The sequence below is a fragment of the Delphinapterus leucas genome, chromosome 11 (assembly GCF_059928025.1).
Source record: "Delphinapterus leucas isolate spDelLeu-1000000601 "Yukka" chromosome 11, BTC_Dleu_Yukka2, whole genome shotgun sequence".
NCBI classification, from domain to species: domain Eukaryota; kingdom Metazoa; phylum Chordata; class Mammalia; order Artiodactyla; family Monodontidae; genus Delphinapterus; species Delphinapterus leucas.
Genome location: NC_143139.1, coordinates 19,726,924 through 19,746,900, shown reverse-complemented (window position 1 = coordinate 19,746,900; position 19,977 = coordinate 19,726,924). Strand labels below are relative to the sequence as shown.

Genomic DNA, 19,977 nt, shown 5'->3' with positions numbered 1-19,977 from the left:
ACTCAGGGAATTCCAAGGGTTTTCAAAGCTCTGTGTCAAGAATCAGGAACAATAGCCAGGTCATGGAACCAACCTAAATGCCCATCGACAGACGAATGGATAAAGAAGATGTGGTACATATATACAGTGGAATATTACTCAGCCATAAAAAGGAACAAAACTGGGTCATTTGTAGAGACGTGGATGGATCTAAAGACTGTCATACAGAGTGAAGTAAGTCAGAGAGAGAAAGACAAATATATATTAACGCATATATGTGGAACCTTGAAAAATGGTACAGATGAACCAGTTTGCAGGCAGAAATTGAGACACAGATGTAGAGAACAAATGTACGGACACCAAGGGGGGAACGTGGCGGGGGGTGATGGTGATGGTGTGATGAACTGGGAGATTGGGATTGACATGTATACACTAATATGTATAAAATGGATAACTAATAAGAACAAAAGAATACAAAAAAAAAAAAAAACAAAACCCAGAAACAAAGACTTTATTTATTTATTTATTTTTTGTCCTACCATAACTGTTCTTTCCCCCATTGAATTGTCTGGGCAAGTGTGTCAAAACTCAATTGACCATAAATGTCTAGGTTTATTTCTGTACTCTCAATTCTATACCATTTATCTATATTTGCATCCTTATGCCAGTACACACTGTATTGATTACTGTAGATTTGTCTTTAGTTTTGAAGTTGTAAAGGATGCATTCCCCAACTTTTTCTTCTTCCTCAGGATTGATTTAGCTATACTGGATCCCTTGCATTGCCTTATGAATTTTAGGAACAGTTTGTCAGTTTTTACCAAAAAAGCCAGCTGAAATTTTATAGAGATTGTGTTGAATCCATAGATCAACTTGGGGAATATTTCATATTAAGAATATTAAGTTCTCTGATCCATGAATGTGGGATGCATTTTCATCTCTTTTAGATATTCTTTCATTTCTTTCAGTAGTGTTTTAATTTTTAATGTACAAGTCTTCCACTTATACTATTGAATTGATAATTATTTTATTTTTTTCACGCTGTTGTAAATGAAATTGTTTTCTTAATTTTATTTTTGTAGTGTTTATTACTAGTATATAGGAATCCAGTTGATTTTTTAAAATATTTATTTATTTATTTGGCTGCTCCAGGCCTTAGTTGCAACACACAGGATCTTATCTGGTATGTGCGGGATCTCTGTTGCAGCATGTGAGATCTTTTTAGTTGAGGCATGCGGCATCTTTTAGTTGCGGCATGTACACTCTTAGTTGTGGTATGTGGGATCTAGTTCCCTGACCTGGGAATGAACCCCGGGCCCCCTGCATTGGGAGCATGGAGTCTTAGCCACTGGACCACCAGGGAAATCCCCAACTGATTTTTATACTGATCAAGTATCCTACAATATTACTGAACCTGTTCATAGTTTTAATAGTTTATTTTAGTGAATTACTTAGGATTTTCTAAATAAAACTAACATTGTCTACAAGTATAGTTTACTTCTTCCTTTTCAATCTGGATGTGTTTTATTTCTGTTCTTTCGTAATAAACCTGGCTGTAACCTCCAGTACAGTCTTTTTTTTTTTTTTTTTTTTTGCAGTACGCGGGCCTCTCACTGTTGTGGCCTCTCCCATTGTGGAGCACAGGCTCAGTGGCCGTGGCTCACGGGCCCAGCCGCTCTGCGGCATGTGGGATCCTCCTGGACCCGGGCACGAACCCGCGTCCCCTGCATCGGCAGGTGGACTCTCAACCACTGTGCCACCAGGAAAGCCCCAGTACAGTCTTTTTTTTAAAAATTATTTTTTATTTTACTATTTTTTAAACATCTTTATTGGAGTATAATTGCTTTACAATGGTGTGTTAGTTTCTGCTTTATAACAAAGTGAATCAGCTATACATATACATATATCCCCATATCCCCCCTCTAGCGTCTTCCTCCCTCCTGCCCTCCCTATCCCACCCCTCTAGATGGTCACAAAGCACCGAGCTGATCTCCCTGTGCTATGCGGCTGTTTCTCGCTAGCTATCTATTTTACATTTGGTAGTGTGTATATGTCCATGCCACTCTCTCACTTCATCCCAGCTTACCCTTCCCACTCCCTGTGTCCTCAAGTCCATTGTCTATGTCTGTGTCTTTATTCCTGTCCTGCCCCTAGGTTTTTCAGAACCTTTTTTTTTAGATTCCATATATATGTGTTAGCATACAATATTTATTTTTCTTTTTCTGGCATACTTCACTCTGTATGACAGTCTGTAGGTCCATCCACCTCACAACAAATAACTCAATTTCGTTTCTTTTTAAGGCTGAGTAATATTCCATTGTATATATGTGCCACATCTTCTTTATCCATTCATCTGTCGATGGACACTTAGGTTGCTTCCATGTCCTGGCTATTGTAAATAGAGCTGCATGAACATTGTGCTACGTGACTCTTTTTGAATTATGGTTTCCTCAGGTTATATGCCCAGGAGTGGGATTCCTGGGTTGTATGGTAGTTCTATTTTTCGTATTTTAAGGAGCCTCCATACTGTTCTGCATAGTGGCTGTATCAATTTACATTCCCACCAACAGTACAAGAAGGTTCCCTTTTCTCCACACCCTCTCCAGCATTTACTGTTTATAGATTTTTGATGATGGCCATTCTGACTGGTGTGAGGTGACACCTCATTGTACTTTTGATTTGCATTTCTCTAATGATTAATGATGCTGAGCATCCTTTCATGTGTTTATTGGCAGTCTGTATATCTTCTTTGAAGAAATGTCTATTTATGTCTTCTGCCCAGTTTTGGGTTGGGTTGTTTGTTTTTCTGATATTGAGCTGCATGAGCTGTTTATAAATTTCAGACATTAACTCTTTGTCAGTTGCTTCATTTGCAAATATTTTCTCCCATTCTGAGAGTTGTCTTTTCCTCTTGTTTATGGTTTCCTTTGCTGTGCAAAAGCTTTTAAGTGTCATTAGGTTCCATTTGTTTATTTTTGTTTTTATTTCCATTTCTCTAGGAGGTGGGTCAAAAAGGATATTGCTGTAATTTATGTTATAGAGTGTCTGCCTATGTTTTCCTCTAAGAGTTTTATAGTGTCTGACCTTACATTTAGGTCTTTAATCCATTTTGAGTTTATTTTTGTGTAAGATATTAGGGAGTGTTCTAATTTCATTCTGTTACATGTAGCTGTCCAGTTTTCCCAGCACTACTTATTGAAGAGGCTGTCTTTTCTCCTTTGTATATTCTTGCTTCCTTTATCAAAAATAAGGTGACCATGTGTGCGTGGGTTTATCTCTGGGCTTTCTATCCTGTTCCATTGATCTCTATTTCTGTTTTTGTGGCAGTACCATATTGTCTTGTCTTGTCTTGTCTTGATTACTGTAACTTTGTAGTATAGCTTTGTAGTATAGTCTGAAGTCTGGGAGCCTGATTCCTCCAGCTCCGTTTTTCTTTCTCAAGATTGCTTTGGCCATTCGGAGTCTTTTCTGTGTCCATACAAACTGTGAAATTTTCTGTTCCACTTCTGTGAAAAATGCCATTGGTAGTTTGATAGGGATTGCACTGAATCTGTAGACTGCTCTGGGTAGTAGAGTCATTTTCACAATGTTGATACTTCCAATCCAAGAACATGGTATATCTGTCCATCTGTTTGTATCATCTTGAATTTCTTTCATCAGTGTCTTCTAGTTTTCTGCATATAGGTCTTTTGTCTCCTTAGGTAGGTTTATTCCTAGGTATTTTATTCTTTTTGCTGCAGTGGTAAATAGGAGTGTTTCCTTAGTGTCCCTGTCTGATCTTTTGCTGTTAGTGTGTAGGAATGCCAGAGACTTCTGTGCATTAATTTTGTATCCTGCTACTTTACCAGAGTCATTGATTAGCTCTAGTAGTTTTCTGGTAGCATCTTTAGGATTCTCTATGTATAGTATCATGTCATCTGCAAACAGTAACAGCTTTACTTCTTCTTTTCCAATTTGGATTCCTTTTATTTCCTTTTCTACTCTGATTGCTGTTAAAGGTTAAAACTTCCAAAACTATGTTGAATAATAGTGGTGAGAGTGCACAACCTTGTCTTGTTCCTGATCTTAGAGGAAATGGTTTCAGTGTTTCACCATTGTGGACGATGTTGGCTGTGGGTTTGTCATATATGGCCTTTATTATGTTGAGGAAAGTTCCCTCTATGCCTTCTTTGTGGAGGGTTTTTATCATAAATGGGTGTTGAATTTGTCAAAAGCTTTTTCTGCCTCTATTGAGATTATCATATGGTTTTTCTCCTTCAGTTTGTTAATATGGTTTATCACACTGATTGATTTGAATATACAAAGGATCCTTGCATTTCTGGGATAAACCCCACTTGATCATGGTGTATGATCCTTTTAATGTGCTGCTGGATTCTGTTTGCTAGTATTTTCTTGAGGATTTTTGTATTTATGTTCATCAGTGATACTGGCCTGTAGTTTTCTTTCTCTGTGGCATCCTTGTCTGGTTTTGGTATCAGAGTGACGGTGGCCTCATAGAATGAGTTTGGGAGTGTTCCTTCCTCTGCTATATTTTGGAAGAGTTTGAGAAGGATAGGTGTTAGCTCTTCTCTAAATGTTTGATAGAATTCACCTGTGAAGCCATCTGGTGCTGGGCTTTTGTTTGTTGGAAGATTTTTAATCACAGTTTCAATATCAGTGTTTGTGATTGGTCTGTTTATATTTTCTATTTCTTCCTGGTTCAGTCTCGGAAGGTTGTGCTTTTCTAAGAATTTGTCCATTTCTTCCAGGTTGTCCATTTTATTGGCATATAGTTGCTGGTAGTAATCGCTCATCATCATTTGTATTTCTGCAGTGTCAGTTGTTACTTCTCCATTTTCATTTCTAATTCTATTGATTTGAGTCGTCTCCCTTTTTTACTTGTTGAGTCTGGCCAATGGTTTATCAATTTTGTTTATCTTCTCAAAGAACCAGCTTTTCGTTTTTTTGATATTTGCTAGTGTTTTCTTCATTTCTTTTTCATTTATTTCTGATCTGATCTTTATGATTTCTTTACTTCTGCTAACTTTGGCGTTCTTTTGCTCTCTTTCTGTAATTGCTTTAGGTATAATGTTAGGTTGTTTATTTGAGATGTTTCTTGTTTCTTGAGGTAGGATTGATTGTATTGCTATAAACTTCCCTCTTAGAACTGCTTTTGCTGCATCCCATAGGTTTTGGGTTGTCGTGTTTTCATTGTCATTTGTTTCTAGGTATCTTTTCATTTCTTCTTTGATTTCTTCAGTGACCGCTGGTTTATTTAGTAGTGTATTGTTTAGCCTCCGTGTGTTCGTATTTTTTACATAGTTTTTCCTGTAAGTGATATCTAGTCTCATAGCACTTTGGTTGGGAAAGTTACTTGATACTATTTAAATTTCCTTAAATTTACCAAGGCTTGATTTGTGACCCAAGTTATGATCTATCCTGGAGAATGTTCCATGAGCACTTGAGAAGAAAGTGTTTTCTGTTGTTTTGGATGGACTGTCCTATAAGTATCAATTAAGTCCATCTGGTCTAATGTGTCATTTAAAGCTTGTGTTTCCTTTCATTTTCGGTGATCTGTCCATTGGTGAAAGTGGGGTGTTAAAGTCCCCTACTATGATTGTGTTACTGTCGATTTCCCCTTTTATGGCTGTTAGTATTTGCCTTATGTATTGAGGTGCTCCTATGTCGGGTGCATAAATATTTACAATTGGTATATCTTCTTCTTGGATTGATCCCTTGATCATTATGTAGTGTCCTTCTTTGTCTCTTGTAATAGTCTTTATTTTAAAGTCTGTTTTGTCTAAAATACGAGAATTGCTACTCCACTTTTCTTTTGATTTCCATTTGCATTGAACATCTTTTACCATCCCCTCAGTTTCAGTTTGTATATATCCCTAGGTCTGAAGTGGGTCTCTTGCAGACAGCATATGTACGGGTCTTGTTTTTGTATCCATTCAGCCAGTCTATGAGTCTTTGTCTTTTGGTTGGAGCATTTAAGCCATTTACATTTAAGGTAGTTATCAATATGTATGTTCCTATTACCATTTTCTTAATTGTTTTGGGTTTGTTATTGTAGGTCTTTTCCTTCTCTTGTGTTTCCTGCCTAGAGAAGTTCCTTCAGCATTTGTTGTAAAGCTGGTTTGATGGTGCTGTATTCTCTTAGCTTTTGCTTGTCTGTAAGGTTTTAATTTCTCCATTGAATCTGAATGAGATCCTTGCTGGGTAGAGTAATCTTGGTTGTAGTTTCTTCCCTTTCATCACTTTAAATATATCCTGTCACTCCCTTCTGGCTTGCAGAATTTCTGCTGAGAGATCAGCTGTTAACCTTATGGTGATTCCCTTGTATGTTATTTATTGCTTTTCCCTTGCTGCTTTTAGTATTTTTTCTTTGTATTTAATTTTTGATAGTTTGATTAATATGTGTCTTGGCATGTTTCTCCTTGGCTTTATCCTGTATGGGACTCTCTGCACTTCCTGGACTTGATTGACTATTACCTTTCCCATATTAGGGACGTTTTCAGCTATAATCTCTTCAAATATTTTCTCAGTCCCTTTTTGTCTTCTTCTTTTGGGACCCCTATAATTTGAATGTTGATGTGTTTAATGTTGTCCCAGATGTCTCTGAGACTGTCGTCAATTGTTTTCATTCTTTTTTCTTTATTCTGCTCTGTGGTAATTATTTCCACTATTTTATCTTGCAGGTCACTTACCCATTCTTCTGCCTCAGTTAGTCTTGTATTGATTCTTTCTAGAGGATTTTTAATTTCATTTATTGCATTGTTCATCATTGTTTGTTTCCTCTTTAGTTGTTCTAGGTCCTTGTTAAATGTTTCTTGTATTTTCTCCATTCTATTTCCAAGATTTTGGGTCATCTTTACTATCATTACTCTGAGTTCTTTTTTAGGTAGACTGCCTATTTCCTTTTCATTTGTTTGGTCTGGTGGGTTTTTACCTTGCGTCTTCATCTGCTGTGTGTTTCTCTGTCTTCTTATTTTGTTTAACTTACTGTGTTTGGGGTCTCCTTTTTGCAGGCTGCAGGTTCGTAGTTCCCGTTGTTTTTGGTGTCTGCCCCCAGTGGCTAAGGTTGCTTCAGTGGGTTGTGTAGGCTTCCTGGTGGAGGGGACTAGTGCCTGTGTTCTGGTGGATGAGGCTGGATCTTGTCTTTGTGGTGGGCAGGCCCACATCCGGTGGTGTGTTTTGTTGTCTGTGACGTTATTATGATTTTACGCAGCCTCTCTGCTAATGGTTGTGGTTGTGTTCCTGTCTTGCTAGTTGTTTGGCATAGTGTGTCCAGCACTGTACCTTGCTGGTCGTTGAGTGCAGCTCTGTCTTAGGGTTGAGATGGAGATCTCTGGGCGAGCTTTTGCCATTTTATATTACGTGGAGCTCGGAGGTGTCTGTTGGACCAATGTCCTGAACTTGGCTCTCCACCTCGGAGGCACAAGACTGACACCTGGCTGGAGCACCAAGACCCTGTCAGCCACATGGCTCAGATGAAAAGGGAGAAAAAAAGAAAGAAAGAGTAAAATAAAATAATTAAAATAATAAATTAAAAAATTATTAAAAATAAACAAATTTAAAAAGTGATAAAAAAAAGAGAGAGCAATCAAACCAAAAAACACATCCACCAATGATAACAAGCGCTAAAAACTATACTAAAACAAAGAAACATACAAACCAAAACAACGGAGAGACAGAACCCAAGTACAAATGGTAAAAGCAAAGCTATACAGATAAAATCACACAATGAAGCATACACATAAACACTCACAAAAAGAGAAAGAGAAAAAAATATATATTTATATATAAGAAAAAAAAAGGAAGAGAGCAACCAAATCAATAAACAAATCTACCAATGATAATAAACTCTAAATACTAAACTAAGATAAGCATAAAACCAGAAACAAATTAGATGCAGAAAGAAAACCCCAAGGCTACAGTTGCTCCCAAAGTCTACCTCCTCAATTTTGGGATCATTCATTGTGTATTCAGGTATTCCACAGATGCAGGGTACATCACGTTGACTGTGCAGATTTAATCCACTGCTGCTGAGGCTGCTGGGAGAAATTTCCCTTTCTCTTCTTTGTTCGCACAGCTCCTGGGGTTCAGCTTTGTATTTGGCCCCACCTCTGCGTGTGGGTCGCCTGAGGGCATCTGTTCCCGCCCAGACAGGATGGGGTTAAAGGATCAGCTGATTAGGGAGCTCTGGCTCACTCAAGCTAGGGGGAAGGAGGGGTACGGAAGGCGGGCAAGCCTGCGGTGGCAGAAGCCAGCATGACATTGCAACAGCCTGAGGTGTGCTGTGTGTTCTCCCGGGGAAGTTGTCCCTGGATCATGGGACCCTGGCAGTGGCGGGCTGCACAGGCTTTTGGGAGGGGAGGTGTGGATAGTGATCTGTGCTCGCACACAGGCTTCTTGGTGGCTGCAGCAGCAGCCTTAGCACTTCATGCCTGTCTCTGTTGTCCGTGCTGATAGCCGCGGCTCATGCCCGTCTCTGGAGCTCATTTAGGCGTTGCTCTGAAACCCCTCTCCTCGTGCACCCTGAAACAATAGTCTCTTGCCTCTTAGGCGGGTCTAGACTTTTTCCTGGACTCCCTCCTAGCTAGCTGTGGTGCACCAGCCCTCTTCAGGCTTTGCTCACACAGCCAACCCCAGTCCTCTCCCTGGGATCTGACCTCTGAAGCCCTAGCCTCAGCTCCCAGCCTCCACCTGTCCTGGCGGGTGAGCAGACAAGCCTCTCGGGTGGTGAGTGCTGGTTGGCACCGATCCTCTGTGCAGTAATCTCTCTGCTTTGCCCTCTGCACCCCTGTTGCTGAGCTCTCCTCCATGGCTCCGAAGCTTCCCCGCAACCCTCCCCTGGTTTCCACCAGTTAAGGGGCTTTCTAGTGTGTGGAAACTTTTCCTCCTTCACGGCTCCCTCCCAGAGGTGCAGATCCTATCCCTATTCTTTCGCCTCTGTTTTTTCTTTTTTCTTTTGCCCTACCCAGGTACATGGGGAGTTTCTTGCCTTTTGGGAAGTCTGAGGTCTTCTGCCAGCATTCAGTAGGTGTTCTGTAGGAGTTGTTCCACGTGTAGATGTATTTCTGATGTATTTGTGGGGCGGAAGGTTATCTCCGCGTCCTACTCCTCTGCCATCTTGAAGGTCTCCCTCCAGTACAGTCTTGAATAGAAGTGACATGAGTGGACACCCCTGTCTTATTTCTGATCTTAGTGGGAAACCAGTCAGTCTTTTACTACTGCGTATGACAGTTGTGAGGTTTTTGTAGATGCTCTTTATTAGGTTGAGGAAGTTCCCTTCTACTGCTAGTTTGTTGAATGTTTATATCATGAAAGGGTGTTGGATTTTGTCAAATGCTTTTCAGCATCTATAGAGGTGATCGTATGGTTTTGTGTTTTATTTTATTAGTATGATATGTTACATTATTTGATACTTAGATGTTAAACTAACTTTGCATTCCTAGGATAAATCCCACTTAGTCTTGGTGTGTAATTTCTTTTACTATTTTGTAGCCTTTAAAAGAATTTAGGTACCCCAGAAACCACCCCAAATTATTGTTTCTTTCAAAAATGAGAAGTCTTATATAAACTAATAATCAAAAGTTATACAGGTAACCTGGTCCTAGATCATCTCTAAATCTCTGGCTCTAGTATGTTAGATCAATATCCTGGAAGTAGAATTCTGTTACCCTGAGCATATCATTTTGAAGTCTTATTTAAAATACTAACCACAGGGCTTCCCTGGTGGCGCAGTGGTTAAGAATCTGCCTGACAATGCAGGGGACATGGGTTTGATCCCTGGTCTGGGAAGATCCCACATGCTGTGGAGCAACTAAACCCGTGTGCCACAACTACTGATCCTGTGCTCTAGAGCCCACGAGCCACAACTACGGAGCCCACATGCCACAACTACTGAAGCCCATGTGCCTATTACCCATGCTTTGCAACAAGAGAAGCCACCACAATGAGAAGCCCGCACACCACAATGAAGAGTAGCCCCCACCCTCCGTGACTAGAGAAAGCCCGCATGCAGCAACGAAGACCCAATGCATCCAAAAATTAATTAATTAATTAATAATACATAAATGAAATAAAATACTAACCACATAATCTGATTGACGGTACACGTAACTGTACCCTCCTGGGGCATAAACGTTTTGTAATTTATATTTATACAATTTCAATGATCATGTTTCAAGATCATAAAAGTCATTAACAAATGTTTAAACATTTTGAAACCATTTTGAAACCGTGATCATTCTGAGGCCAAAGTTTAAAAAGCTGAGAATAGATAATGAACCTCCCCTTATAAAAAAGAATTCTATACTGATAAATAAATAATAAAATAATGATAATATAGTTACATGTATTGAAATTTTTTTAAATTTTGGATTTTTATCAAGGCTATGAAACCATTTTACGGATCAAGAAAATAAACCTTCAAAGAGGTTAGATAAATTTCTAAAGACATAAAGCTTTTCTGTCATGGGACCAATGCTTAAATCCTGGTCTTTGGGGTCTGGCTCAGACAAAGTGACTAAGTATCAATACAGTGTTTCTGGGTTTAGTTTGCTATTTTTGTTTTTATTGTTTTAACGTAGAAATTATCCAGTGAGTTTGTAAACCCTTTATTCTCATACAACTTAGTATCCTAGTACAAGGTAGCACTGTGCTTTGGTAAGTGCTAGTCTGTAGTTAATAAATTTCAGTGGCCGTTAGCCTGTTATCCTTGAAGTATTGTAGTTGTAAGTAAGGTTGCATTATAAGTATATTCTAAGTTAACCATTATGGACTATAAGAATGGTTAAAATTGTTTCTCTCAATAAAACTGGGCCCAGGGTGATCATAGGCCACATACATGCACATGTGCTTACATGACTGAATTAATAATATAACAATTTTAAAAGTGATTTAATTGAAACAGCTTCAAGATAATTGGTTCACATTTTTTTTTCATTTCAACTGTCATTATATCTTGCCTGTCATTTATGAAAGTTTGTTTTTTGAGTGTTCATTTATTATTCATTCATCAGCTATTAACTGGCATAGTCCTATGAGTCTGACGTTGTGTGGCTATGAATCTGGTCTAGAAAAAATTTTAGAATGAAATTACTTAATATTTCTTCCAAAGTTATGTAGTAGAAATCTTAACTCTCTTTATAATGTTTACTTTTTTTTCACCTAAGTATTTCAAATTACTTTGATTTTTCCCTAAATACTTGTCTTTCTTTGTTATTTTTTTCTTAGCATTGCAAGAAATAGATAATATCAAGGACATCAGGAGTGGGAGAGATTGCAGACTCAGCAGGTCAGAACATTGTATTATTATCATTTGCTGATCATTCTTTTGTCATTAATTTTGGAGTTCTTGACCTCTTGCCACTTGTTTATTTCTTATCCATGCTTACTTGGTGTGGTCTTCAGTTTTGCAAGTAACGACTAAAGACTTTAGATAATAAGTCCAGCATTTAGGCATTCTCTTTTTAGGATTTGAAGATGAAAAAATAATTTGAAGAGATTTTCAGGAATAGGAGAAGATTTCTTACCTAATATGGTACACAGTTACCCTGATTTCTATTATCCTTTTTAGGGTGTAAACAGTTTTGAAATGAAGACTTTTTGATGACTTTTCCAGAATCAAAACTTTAAAACATATACAGTGTTATTAATTATGTAACTGTAGTGGGAGAACACTTGGGTCATGAAAGTCAAGTTTCCTTTCTTTTCTGCCGTGTTCTCTGGGCACAGGGACACCTCTAAAAGCTCTTGATGCTCTCAGAGTCAATCTGTTTACCAATGCTAATTTTAACTACTGAATGTTGACTACCATATGTAAATTGAAGGTTAATTAGTCAAAGAGTCTACTGTGATCATTTGTCAGCCATTGTGGAAAGTTTAGTGTAAGTCACACTCCTCAGTAAGCTGGATGCAGCCATGCTGGCCTTTGCAGTCCCCATTTCCCTGAGTGTCACCATGAGTGACTGATGGCTCGTGTTCATCTCCTGCTTCAAGGAAGACTACCAGTTGTCTTAAATAGTGATTACAACTCTTGCTACTATTGCTTAGTTATTTATAGAAGCTTGGGAGTCCTCTCCCTTTCTGTTACCCCTCTAGTGTTACCACTTCCACAACTCTCCTGGAGTTTGACTTAGCTCGTCCACATCCAGGCTTCCTGGAGAGCAACTACCAGTGGGCTTTTCGGGTTCCATCACACAGAGAGATAAATAGCTTTGTTCTTCAGTCTGATCACATCTCTTCAAGTGAAATGGCTTATTCAGAAAGGATCTAAGCTTAAAGTTCTTCTGCCAGGATGCTTCAGGGATTTAGTTATTTTCTAGAATTATGGACTAAACAGATTATTATTGTATGCATCTTGAGAAAACACCACTCTCCAGCTTAAAGGAAAGATAATTTCAAGTATATCTTGATGCATTGCATATACTCGGGTCTCTGTTCTTGGCTAAATTAAGAAAGAGTCCTGCAAAAAGCTGTGTTTAGAATGATATGCCCAAGTAATTGGGTTTGTAAGTATGTCTGCACTGATTCTTGCAGAGTTGAGAACCACTTTTTGGGGATACGTGTATAGAGTTTTCTGGTAGTAAACATCTCCCAATTTTCAGCTTATAAATATCATTGAACTACACATTAAAAAGAAATAAATTGAAGCCAAAAATAGTGCATTTTCTTGGCATCCAGCTGTATGTATATATTGATGTTAAATTGAATACAGTTGTTTGAGTTTTTCATGTTTGGAAGTGAGATCAAGAAGGAAGAGACCTCCTAGATCCCTTATAGTCTTGACACATAGAAAGAACTTCAGTCTAATCCATCTATTTTACAAACCTACATTGCTTCTCACTGTCACATGAAATATTAGTAACAGAGATTAATCTATGTTTCTTGGTATGATGCAGACCCACTGAATTACGTGCCTTACAGGTTATGGAACACAAACAACTGTGCACACAACGTTGTACACACACATAAAAAATACCATGATCATTTGTCATCTTCACCAATTTATATTTTATAAAGAATACCATTGATACTCATACTTCACTTTGAATTGTATTGATATTTGAAGAACTCAAGAACGTTAAGATTTTTTTTACTGTCGTTTCTCTGGAGAAGTTCCCTATTCAGCTGGATGAAATGATAAGATGATCATTCATTCATACATATAACAGAAGTTCCTACTCTTCTGGAGTTTTCATTCTAGCGGAGGAAAACATAACACGAGGATTTTAATATATATGTTAATGGGGATACATGCTAAGGAGGAAATAAAGCAGAGTAAATTGAGGATGGTGGGAGACTGTATCCACTACCATGTCTAGGGTTGGCCTTTCTGAAAAGGAGAGAACGGAGCACAGACTTGAATGTAGTGAGAGGGAATGATTTAGATTTATGGTGGGAGACTGTATCCAATACCATGTCTAGGGTAGGCCTTTCTGAAAAGGAGAGAACGGAGCACAGACTTGAATGTAGTGAGAGGGAATGATTTAGATTTATGGCTGAAGAGAGTTACATTCAGTGGGAAGAACAAGTATAATGAGTGTGCTTGGTATGTTGAAGGAGCGTCAAGAAGGGCACTGTGGCCAGAGAGAGTATGGAGTGGACAAGTAAGAGATGAGAAAGGGTAGGATGTTGTGATGACCATTTTATAAGGCCTGGTAGACCATGGCGGGACCTTGACTATTATTCTGGGTGAGATGGGAATCATTAAGGGGATTTCAGCCAATAAAGGGGCATGATGTGGCTCTCAAGGTTTAAGGATCACTTGGACTTACAGCTTGGGTAAAACATTAACAATTTCTTTCTTTACACACAGAATGTAAATTATGAATGAAAATAGACTTTAACAATGATGAGGGCAACATTATCTGATTAAGATTTTGACTGCTGATTGTGTTCCGGGAGCTCATGTTAAATAGTAGAGCTATCATTTTTCATTTTCATGTCTTTAATTTGCAGAATTCTTTTGATTTTGAATCATGTTCTTCGGTTCTGTATAACTTATTTTTTCATAATAGGCACATTAGTGACAAGGGTATGTAATATTTAGAAGTTTGTGTGTCCAGTTAGTTGCTTTGCATAGCTGAATTTCCCATTTGTTTGTCATTTTTAATTTCAACCAAAACTACATAGCCTTGTGTAAGTCCATAAACAAATCATGAATTTTTATCTCCTAGTTGTAAGGGAGGATATTTGAAAATTATGTTATGGTTTATTGTAATGATCACATGATTGGTAAGACTATGAGAAGGAAACACGGATCAGTTAAAAAAAAAACAAACAGCTTCATAGGACTTATAGGGCATGAATTCTGGAACCAGCTCTGGAACTTACCAGGAGGACGACTTGAGGTCTTTAACCTGTGTTTGCCTGCTAAATGACGAACCCTGCTTCTCCCATAAGGAGAATTGCATTGCTACTGTTATCTCTGCAGTTCCTTTACATTTGTTAAACCAATGTGTGCAATGTGTAAATAAAAATCGGTTGAATTAGGAATCACTTATGTTAGAAGTGACCATTTTTAATATAAATGAAAAAATAGGGATATACTATATAAATAACAGAGGAAAATGTTCATATTTATTTTCAGAAAAATTAGGTTATAGAAGGTATTATTGATATTTGGAAGGAAGGGTTATTTCTAAACTTATTATTACTGTCACGTCAAAGAATCAAAGTGATTATTGAAAAAGGAGTTGAGGAGGTGGGAGTGCCTTCTCCTATCAGTCTTACAGCAGTTTCCAATTGCCCAATAACTGTTTACTAGAAATGTGTCAGACTTTGGAATCAATGCATTAAAAACTATCTTAAAACTATAAGTAGGTATATAAGCTTAGAGTTTCATTATTTGACTTTTAGAATATTCATGTAATATATATTTTGTTTTCATAAACAAATATATAAATCTGTTTGCTTATGAATACTTAGTATAATTTTCTTAAAAATTCTTGTTTATTCTAAATTCTTTCCCTTTTAGTCCTAAGAATAAGAATCAGGTTTATGTTTAAACGGAGAAATAAGGAAATTACTCTTTGACACTGTTTTTTGAAGGAGAGGGTATGCAGCCTCAGCTTCACATATGCGCCTAAAATTGTTGAATCTGCTGTGATTCCAGTCCCTTTTTTGCTGGGAGGTTCTCCTTCTCCTGGAAGGGCCAGTCCCTCCCCCATGCTTAAACCTACTTCCTCTGGCAGTTCCAAAAACGTTGATTCTTCAGTTGAGTATCTTCAACTTCTTCTTTATTGGAAACTTTAATGGTTAAACATGTCAAGTTTCCCCTCGTAAATAATAAATAAACAAAAACTTCCCTTTGCTCTTACTTCTCCCTCCAGCTACCACTCCCTTCATATACTTATTTCCCCCAAGTTTTAACTTACTGTCTCCATTTGCATTCTTCCTTCTTGCTCTTCAGTCCTCTTCTACTCCTATCCTGCCAACCATTGCTAAGGTCATCAGTTATCTCCATCACATTAACTCCATATGGTAATTGTCAGTCATTATCTTATTCGGCCCTTGAGTTCTTTCAACTGCTTGAATGACTTTCCACTTTCCACTCCAGTTAAAAAAGTTGTTTTTTCTCTTTGCATTTTGCTGAATGAATGTCTTGTTCTCCACTGTATCCTTAAAATATTTTTCAAAGTGCTTTGCTTACAGCTTGTGCTAAATGAATTTAGTTTGAAGATCCAAAACCAAATATTATAGTGTGAGATATAATGTCAAAAAGCTTACAAAAGAGCTACAACCTGACGTTCTATGAGGGTTCATAGAAAAGAGAAAGAAAGTTTCATAAACAAAACAGTATTTGAGCTGGATCTTAAAGGATGATTTTCCTAGCAGAGATGTTAGATACTGGTAGGGCTTAACTAGTATATATTTAAGATCCTGGTATCTTAAGTGTCTTTTTCGGCTTGGGTAAGTTTGGATTCAGCACAGGGTATACAAAAGGGAGATAATAACTGTAAAGATATGGTGGGCTGTTTACAACATAAAGAAACTTTACAGTTCAAATCTGTAAAAGGACTTTGAATCTCATGCTAGTGATTAGACTTAACAGGACTTGGGGAGCCATTAAAAATTTTTGTTTGTTTTTTAAGGTTACGTGGGTGGTGATTAGGCCTATGCCTTGGATTAATTAGTTAATATGCTGGCAGTATGAGGTTGATTGAAAGGGGAGAAGCTAACAGGGGAAGGTAGGAGACCATTGTAGTCATTTAAGCAAGAGATCCAGAAAGTCAGGACCAAGATGGTAAAACCTGGGGGCAGATAGGAGCAGAAATCCAAAGATGGAATCGTTAGGGTAGACTTTCTGGAGCAATAAGGGATGAATATTAACCTTAAGTAATTGAAATAAAAGCCATGCAATTCACAGATATAGGAAACTGGAAAAATTATTTGTTTATATTTATTTACATATTTTTAATTAGTGGGAGGTAAGTGAATTGTTTTGAGAGTCTGTACATTTGAAATACCAATGTTGATATATCGAAGAAGCATTCCATGCAGAGATTCTGGAACTAGGCAGGGGAGTTGAGAATGAAGCTATGCGAGATTACATTCGACAGCAAAATTTGCCTCCTTGGTGGAAAAGCAATCCAGGCTTAGGAAACACCCTGAAAGACCAACAGTCTGAATGCCATGTGGAATTTTGGAGAAGACCAAATGGAACAGTCAAAGTAGAAGAAACTCTGAAGCTTGAATTGTAGTTTTGCTGCTTGACAAGCTATGTGGTCCTGAAGTAGGCTTTGGTTTATTTATTCATTTATTTATTTTTAATCTCTGCACAAGTCCTGCCTGAGCAGTCTGCAAATCATAAACACTAAGTGCAGACTCAGTTGACTCCCTAGAATATAATCATTTCTGGATTATGGAATTTTTTGAAGTATTGAAAATTGTTTAGATGTTCCTTCATTCATTGGTTCATTCATTCATTCATTCATTCATTCATATATTCTTACTAAGTCTTAACCTGTGGCAGGCAATCTTTTAGTTATATTGCCTGATTTTTCTCCAACCATTCTTGACTAGAATTTTTACCGGTTCAGTTTAGCATATTATTCCCAGTTAGTTATAGGAAAAATACTGATTGATTTAGATCTTGTCCATCTATGGAATCATGCCATCCAAATCTCAGAGTATGTCTCCTCTTCCTCAAGTTGGTTGGAGGAAGTGATGGAGAGTGTTACTTTTACATTTATAATAATAGGAAATGCATTCATTATCCTGATTCCCTTTAGATGATTATAGTAAAATACTTAACTCATAAATGATTTAAATCATCCTCAACAGTAGTTAAGCACGCTGGTGTTATAGAGATCTGACAAACATGACTATTCTCATACGACTACTGAGAAGTTTTTGGACAGAAGTGCCAGTTGGAAGAGGGGAGCCCTATCCCTGAGTGCTGAATGAGTGCTTGCCTGGGGTGTCCCCAGAAACAGGAGCTGACACAGGTGTTCAGCACAGTTGCTTACTGCTTCCCATCAAGAAGGGTGGGGGGGTTCTTAGCACTGCTGGTTTGTGGCACTCGGCATATTTGGCAAGCAGTCAGCCCTGGCTGTGGATTTCCCTGGGGAAAATAAAAGCCACAGGGAAGTCATCAGTGTGACCTTCTGCTGGGTAGTTGGCACATGGCTGCACCACGGGAAGGCTTTCAGTTGTCGTTTTCTGAACGGGTAGATATCAGGTGCTGATGGAGGCTCTCCATTCAAGGTGGGAAGTGGAAAAGGAGAAAAAATATTGAGCAGAAGCTTACCAAATAATTCCCAGTCATGAAGCTTAACACCAGCTGATCTGCTGATAAAAGGGATATTCTTGTGGGGAGGGGGGAGGGAGTTTCTTTGGTTCTATAAGCACAATTATAAGCTTTCCTATTTAAGTCTGACCCATCATATTGAAATGCTGTCACTAGTATCATTAGCAAGTAAAGTGTTGATAACATAGTCAAATGCACAGCAGAGTTCTGGCTCTTAAGTGTCTGGACTAACTCCCAATATTAGGAATAGGAGTCAAACTGCCATCACTTTTCCTGTGCTAACAGACGCCCTGCCATTAGCAGTCTGAAGGCAATTTTAATAAAATACATAGCCCTGCTGAGTTGGTCTCAAAAGATAAATAAGCAATGTAGAAAAGAAGCTTTTGTTTCAAAGTAATGATTTAAACTATGCATTACAGGTATTTTTCTTTTACCAGTAAGGCACATGCTATCAGAATTTCTATCATGATTGGGTGGCATTTATCTAAATAATGTGATATTGTCATTTCAAAGACTTAAAGCATCGCCTTATTTTGACTTACATACAAAATGGGGGCAAATTGGATCCAGGTATCAAGTGCATGTGTTTTACAGTTTATATTACATTTTTTTGTGTGAACAGTGTTGTATTCTTGGACAGATTTATGGAAATGTAACAAGCTGGTGATAGAGTTCTGGGAATTGCAGACTTGACTTCCAAACACAGATTAGAACAGGAGGGCAAAGAACATCTTTTTATTTTTCCTTTGCTGTCAGGAAGGGAATCACATTTCAGTTTTTTAAAAACTCTTTTAATAAGATGCTTATATGTAAACCACAGTCACAAGGGTGTAATAAACGTGTGCATGTATCAGAGGAGCCAAAGCTTTGTTTGCCAAAAGGTAAAAATCTCAGAAAGCTTTTTAAGAGTCTATTTGGAAACCATTGAAATTACCGCCTTTCCTTCCCTTCTTAATAGCGACATACTGGCCTGAGATCCATAATATAGAATTAGCTCTGGCCTTATAGTAGGCAGAGTTAGAACTAGCCTACATAAGTGTGACGTGTGGGACATCAGGAGGGCTCCTATTTCTAAGTGCCATCGAGAGGGAAGCAAAGAAGCATGTGCTTTGGAATGAGACAGACCTCAGTTCAAATCCTACTCAAGTCCCAACTCTTTTTTTGCATGATGTATTATTGTAGGCAAGTTATGTGTCTTCTCTAAGTCTTTGTTTCCTCATCTATAAATTGGGAATAATAACAAAACCAACCTTGTATGATTGTTCCGTGGATGTAATGAGACAATACATGTAAAACATTTAGGATGGTGTCTGGCACAGAGTGAGCACCCGGAGAATGTTTGTTTTTATATTAATGAACTTCTAACACTTTTATCAGGAAGGTTACATGTTAAATATTGTGCTAGAAATTGAGGTAAATATGTGGATCAATATATGGTCTCCACTTCAAAATTAAAATCTTTAATGCAAGACAGGCATTTTAGCAGATAACTCAGATGCTGTGTGCCACTTGTTGTATTGGTATAGGTCTAGTGGACATAAAGGAGGCAGGACTAGAGAGTTCCCTGATGGCCTAGTGGTTAGGATTCTGGGCTTTCACTGCCGTGGCCCGGGATCAATCCCTGATAGGGGAACTGAGATCCCATAAGCTGCATAGCGCAGAAAAAAAAAAAAATGGAGGTAGGGCTTAATCTTGGTCATGGAAAAAGTTACTGTAAAATCTTGGTTTTTTAAGTTTTCAAAGGAAAGATGCTATGTATTTTCACCCTGAGCCATTGTGATCAAAGCCAACTATTTTTTTCCAGTGATTTTTTCCCAGTTCCTTGTTCTTTCTATTCTTCTTCTTTTACATTTATGTAAACTTTTTCTTTGATTGTTTGCACCATAGTTAGATGATATCTGTACTTAGAGACAAGAGGTAAACATAAATCAACACTCAAATGCTGCTCAGCATCTCTGCTAAAATGATTTGGGGGAAGAGTTGAAAACAGAGGTTTTATTCTCTTACATCGCCAAATGGCATGAAAATTAGTACAAGCCTTTGGACAGGAATTAGGCAATATCTAACAAATCTACATATACACACCATTTGATCCAGCAATCCCATTTTTTGGAATTTATCCTGAAGATACATCTTTGACAATATGAGGATCACATGCCCAAGTTTAATCATTGTGGCATTGTTTATAATTGTAAAATATTAAAAACTACCTAAATGCTCATGCATAGGAGAATAGCTGAATACATTAGAACGCT

At 37.9% G+C, this 19,977-nt stretch overlaps 1 protein-coding gene across 10 annotated transcripts in view; it reads left to right on the top strand.

The window, feature by feature from the left end:
* SOX5 (SRY-box transcription factor 5) overlaps window positions 1–19,977 on the top strand; it is a 997,502-nt gene that overhangs the window by 336,285 nt on the left and 641,240 nt on the right. For all 10 annotated transcript variants that reach the window (XM_089919966.1, XM_089919964.1, XM_089919967.1 and 7 more), the window contains one exon: window positions 11,203–11,263. The gene's annotated coding sequence lies outside the window, so the exon portion shown is untranslated. The remainder of the gene's footprint in view (window positions 1–11,202; window positions 11,264–19,977) is intronic.